The following is a 6,604-nucleotide window of genomic DNA, read 5'->3' as shown; positions in this document are numbered from 1 at the left end:
CATATCTTTTAATCCGTAACTCGGATTAAAATATTTTCAACATGAAAGTTGCTCAGAACGAAGAGACGAATCCGGATACGCAGCCCGTTCGTCCGTCACACATCCCTAGCATAGAAAACACGCAACTTTTCCCCTCCGGTTCATCTATCCGAAAACACGAAACACCGGGGATACTTTCCCGGATGTTTTTCCCCCTTCGCCGGTATCACCTAATACCGCGTGAGGGCACACCTAACACGCCGTTTGCTTTGTCAAGCATCGTCATGCTTATGTTGCATTGTATTTATTGTTTCTTCCCCCTCTTCTCTTCGGTAGACTACGAGGCTGATGCTGCTGCTGATACCCCGATCGACTACGGTGTTGACGACCCCTCCTTGTCTGAGCAACCAGGCAAGCCCCCCCCCCTTGATCACCAGATATTGCCTATTCTCCTCTATACTGCTTGCATTAGAGTAGTGTAGCATGTTACTGCTTTCCGTTAATCCTATTCTGATGCATAGCCTGACATTGTTGCTACATCTGTTGATACCTTACCTGCAATCCTAAATACTTAGTATAGGATGCTAGTTTATCATCATTGGCCCTACCTTCTTGTCAGTCTGCCTTGCTATACTATTGGGCCGTGATCACTCGGGAGGTGATCACGGGTATATACTATACATACATACATACTATACAGATGGTGACTAAAGTCGGGTCAGCTCGATGAGTACCCGCAAGTGATTCTGATGAGGGGGCTGAAAGGACAGGTGGCTCCATCCCGGTAGAGGTGGGCCTGGGTTCCCGACGGTCCCCGACTATTACTTTGTGGCGGAGCGACAGGGCAGGTTGAGACCACCTAGGAGACAGGTGGGCCTGGCCCTGTTCGGCGTTCGCGGATACTTAACACGCTTAACGAGATCTTGGTATTTGATCTGAGTCTGGCCATTTGGTCTATACGCACTAACCATCTACGTGGGAGTAGTTATGGGTATCCCGACGTCGTGGTATCAGCCGAAGCCTTCTAGACGTCAGCGACTGAGCGGCGCGCGCCGGATTGGATTGCGTTAACGCAACTTCCTTTGTAATGGAGGTTGCTAGGTCTGCTTCTGGCCGGCCTCGCAACATGCAGGTGAGCAATGGGCGATGGGCCCAGACCCCTGCGCGCATAGGATTTAGGCCGGCGGGCTGACCTCTCTGTTGTGCCTAGGTGGGGCTGCGACGTGTTGATCTTCCGAGGCCGGGCATGACCCAGGGAAGTGTGTCCGGCCAAATGGGATCGAGCGTGTTGGGTTATGTGGTGCACCCCTGCAGGGAAGTTAATCTATTAGAATAGCCGTGATCTTCGGTGATAGGACGACTTGGAGTTGTACCTTGACCTTATGACAACTAGAACCGGATACTTAATAAAACACACCCTTCCAAGTTCCACAGACAACCCGGTGATCGCTTTTCCACAGGGCGATGAGGGGAGGATCGCCGGGTAGGATTATGCTATGCGATGCTACTGGAGATGCTACTTGGAGATGCTACTTGGAGGACTTCAATCTACTCTCTTCTACATGCTGCAAGACGGAGGCTGCCAGAAGCATAGTCTTCGATAGGACTAGCTATCCCCCTCTTATTCTGGCATTCTGTAGTTCAGTCCACTGATATGGCCTCCTTACACTTATACCCATGCATATGTAGTGTAGTTCCTTACTTGCGAGTACTTTGGATGAGTACTCACGGTTGCTTTCTTCCCCTCTTTCCCCCTTTCCTTTCTTTCTGGTTGTCGCAACCAGATGCTGGAGTCCAGGAGCCAGACGCCACCTTCGACGATGACTCCTACTATGCTGGAGGTGCCTACTACTACGTGCAGCCCGCTGACGACGACCAGGAGTAGTTTAGGAGGATCCCAGGCAGGAGGCCTGTGCCTCTTTCGATTTGTATTCCATTTTGTGCTAGCCTTCTTAAGGCAAACTTGTTTAACTTATGTCTGTACTCAGATATTGTTGCTTCCGCTGACTCGTCTATGATCGAGCACTTGTATTCGAGCCCTCGAGGCCCCTGGCTTGTATTATGATGCTTGTATGACTTATTTATGTTTTAGAGTTGTGTTGTGATATCTTCCCGTGAGTCCTTGATCTTGATCGTACACGTTTGTGTGCATGATTAGTGTATGATTGAATCGGGGGCGTCACAAGTTGGTATCAGAGCCGACTGCCTGTAGGAATCCCCCTTTCCAACTCCTTGGCTGAAGTTGAGTCTAGTCATTGCAAAACTTTTACTAACTTGGCTGTGTGCCTTACGGGCCCACGTCGCCATTGGGTGGTATTAGGATCTTTTATTCCTCGACCTATACTCTGGGACTCTGATCTCTCTTCTATTCGGGTTAAATGGATTTTGCTAATTCTAACATTAGGATCTCGTTATCACTTTCACCCGGAGAGCCCCTTATTACTGATGATCGTCTGCTGCACGTGAAGACCCTGAAGATACTCTCCGCTGTAACCCAAGAATTTGTGTCCGTTGCTTTTGCAATTCCCTACCACCAAAATATCCCTATGGATAAATACATACAACTGTCGTTCTTACTTTTGTTCCCAGTTGATCTTGTCATTGGAAGATACCCTAAAATTCTCTCTATTGATCCGAGAATACTTTGTGCCTACTGCCTTGCAGTTCCTTTCCACCTGAATACCTCTACGGATAATTTCTCGCCCTTATCGAGTATCCACTCATCCCCAGTTGTTCATGTGTTTCACAATGGTCTTTGAAATACTATTCGATCCTCCAAAATTCCTCAGTAGCTTATTGCTCTGCAATACTTGTCTGCTTGCATTATGGATGCTTTCCATATGTCTGACAATATTTGTTAGTATCCTTAGACGCTGTCATTTTGATCCTATTGATTCAACATGTGTGCGAATGCACACAATCATCAATCGACCCTTCTAAATTATCTTTCCGGCTCAGACGTCATTCTGAACATGAGCTGGTTCTGGACCAAACTATTTGTCGTCAATTGTGCCTCTGGTCTATCCAACTTATCCATCCTTGATTAGAGTGTCTGCTTCTAATCCCTTGTTTTGGAAATCATAATTCCTTGGTTATCTAAGCATCGAATTATTCAGATGTTCTATAATCTAATGCCCGTGTAACCTTTCTTCCTCTGATTGAGTACAGATACTCACATCAGCTCCGTTGTGGATCGCCTGATCCATTATTGGATTTCATCCGACATCGTCCTTCATATTCAATAACCTTGTGAGCCTTTCCACGGGTGTATATTGCCTTTGGTAAATTGTATCCTCTGCTTAGCCAACAATGCTCTTCTTTCGAGCTTGTGTATTTACTTTTGAAACTTGTGGTATATGTTCTAAGATGCCCCGATGGGTTGAACCTATGCCTTCCTTAATATGTGTGAACTCGAAAGTTTTCACGAGACATACTCTTCTGGTATTTTGCCAGATAAAATTTCAACACTACAGCTTCATCGAACGTGAGAAGTGAATGAAAGATTATACATTGAAGAAGTGAGAGTCGACCTTGAACCTTGTGTTCATGCCCATGGACACGATGTAGATCTTATCATTAAAAGCTTCTCTTAAATTAATTATTCCCTTGGTATAAGTTCAACTTGTATCTGGGATCTGGCCTTTTGCAATCGTTGTTCCGACCATATGTTCTTCCTTGATCCCATTTCTTGGGCAAGTTTAAGCACTTGTCCTCTGCAAAGCAGTACCCCAGTCCAACCTCTACGTTGGTCTGTCGTCGAGTATTACCCCTGGTATCTCGAGGATATCATGCCATTGCACTACATTACCCTGTCCTTTGATGGAGTACTACCTTTACCCTGTCTTTGTCACTTCATGCTTCTGGGTTGTTTGTTAACCGAGAAAACCGATAAGTGAATCGATTCAGCACTCCGATTCAATAACTCTAAGTAATTTTCGTTGCTTACGAGTTTAATAATCCTTCAAGTCATTCCTAGCCTGATCGGCTATATCATTAAAGTGCTAAATTTTAACTGTGCTACCTGGTCCTTATTCCCAGAGCACAACTTTTGGTGACGAGCTAAGCTTACGTCGATCTTCCTTGTCTTATCGTTCCACCTTGAACGACAAGCTTGAATTCGAGTTTGTGTCCTACTCATGGTCCCAAGATCATTTCGTTTCATCATTCCTTTGACTTGAGGTCATCGCCGATCGATTACATCTCCAGGAAACCTCTCGACAGAATCTGTCATGATCATCATCAACATTCTGAGCTCTTCCTGGATAGCAATTGAATTCATGATGAGAAATACCGTCCTTTCCCTTGATGATTTGTGTTGTCATCGACCACTTTAATGCCTCCCCTCCAACACAAACTTGTTCGTGTTTTGTGTTATACCTTGAGTTCCTTGCTATCCAGCAGTTGTTCTTAATTACTTTGGAATATTACCATCTTTTATGTCAAGAATGTGGTGAGAATTTCACCACCTCTTAAAAATTCTTGGTACAGTGATGCATCTCGCCATCACCATTCTTTTCTTAGTCCCCGTGTTGAGTGAACTCTATTGTGCGAATTTATTATCTCTAGCTACCCTATTGCTTCAGAGTTAATGGACAATAATTCCAATTTAGTGTGTTGGTTGCTCAATCGCCATTCCGACGTTGGTTGTGCAACCCAGCCCATATTTTGGGTACACCTTTCAACCAATGATTAATTGTGTATGTTTTCCTTGAACATACATCATTATATCATTTGATCCGACAAATGTTATCCCCTTGTTCACATAACTGTGGAAATCCATCTTTTTGGATACCCCGTTGAAATATCGCTAAGTCCATCAGCCACCTCCTCATCCTCTCCTTGGCTTAATGATGAATCCCTTCGTGTATCCAGAGTCTGACCTTTGCTTGAAGACCATGGCAATGCTAACTTGAAGCATGTCTGTGGTACTCCGATTTTCAATAAGAGCATTTGAAGAACAATGCTAAATTTTCTCTGTCCATTATCCAAATACCGTTGTTTGGGCTATGTCATGAAATCCTCTCCCCTTACCTAAATGGTTTCTACTTACTATCCTGTCATGGATATCATGCTCTGCTTATCCTTGGAAAGGATATACCCCTGAAATATATGTTTAAACACATTTTCCTTTCCATTGTTTTCTTTAACCTTTCTTGTGATCTATATGATCTAAGCAGTGATATTCTCCTGCTTATGTTAACACCTCGACGCACAACTCTGTCAGTAAGACCCTGTTACTATTGTTGAAAACATTTCGGTAACCACCGATGGATAAGAACTTTGCCTATTGGTCCGCCTCATTCAACGAGCAGGAATTCGTTCTCTTCGTCCCTCGCCCTTGGTACCGATGTTGTTGCCGACAGAACTGCCGAGCTATCCTCTGAAATGCCTTACTTACATGATCGTGCAAGACGTCATCGCCCTTCTTACTTTTAAAACCACATGGTGGGCCCATAACCCACAGTTCCACAGGATCGAAATCTGACTCTCCTGTACACCCCCTGTTTCCGAAGTTATTCCTCCCGCGTGGACTCGTATGTAATTCGTGAGCCACCTTCCGATGAGATCATCAATTCTGCCATCGGACACAATAATTATTCCGTGGCTTTGAAACCACTTTCACCTTCTGACTAGGCATTGAACGATTGCCTGGCTGCCTGAAACTTCTTATTGTACCTTCCAACTTTACTCTCGATGTGTTTTATTTGTTCAACTCGAGAGGTACTCATATGCTCATTCATGGGTTAATCCCAGATCATTACCCTTATAACATACTATCGTTGCCAATATGCCTCGTTACCTATTCGTAAATACGATGAAGATCCCGAAGAAAGGATGCAGACTTCATCATGATGACCTGAAGCGGAGAAATGAAAACATCAATGTACTGGACCGGTCTCTTCGAGAAGAGCAAGCCAGAATGAGAAGACCCGCTAGATTCGTTACCAAACCTTCCCCCCCTTTCACTACCTCTTAAATCTCGGGACGAGATTTCTTGTAGTGGAGGAGAATTGTGACGCCCGGGTAATCAAGCTACAGTAACCCTCTGGTAATGATGCCATGTCACCACGATTACCGTTGTTAATCTCGTGTTAGTTCGAAACCGTTTCAAATTCAAATTCAAAATCTAGTCAAACGGTAAAAGTTTTGAAAAGTCAAATCTATAATGATCAAAGTGTAGCAAATAAATCATAGATGATTATGGTGGTGGATCCAAATTAACATACAATGTTTAAGTGCATTAGATAATAGGAACAGTCGCTGAAACAATAATTTAAACGTCTCTTAAATAATTAAATTATTAAAAACTACTTTTTATAACTACAAGAATAATTGTGGCAGTGGTATAAATACTATTAGTAATTTAGGTGCTAACTATATGTTTTACAAAACTAAAACAATAAGGGTAATAAAATTAAAACAGAAAAAAAGCACCCCCCCCCCGCTGGGCCTACCGGACCAGCTAGCCAGCCGGCCGGCCCAGCCGGCCACTTCGCCTCTGGCCCACGAGGCCACCTCCCCGAAACCCTAACCCTCACCCGATCCCCACTTCCCCCCCCCACTCTCCCCTCACTCCCTCGATCCAAATCGGGATCGAGGCGACCACGCCCCCGACCCCGACGAC

The sequence above is a fragment of the Triticum dicoccoides genome, chromosome 7A (assembly GCF_002162155.2).
Source record: "Triticum dicoccoides isolate Atlit2015 ecotype Zavitan chromosome 7A, WEW_v2.0, whole genome shotgun sequence".
In the NCBI taxonomy this organism is placed as follows: Eukaryota; Viridiplantae; Streptophyta; class Magnoliopsida; order Poales; family Poaceae; genus Triticum; species Triticum dicoccoides.
The sequence above is the reverse complement of the archived record's forward strand: the minus strand, read 5'-3'. Positions refer to the sequence as shown.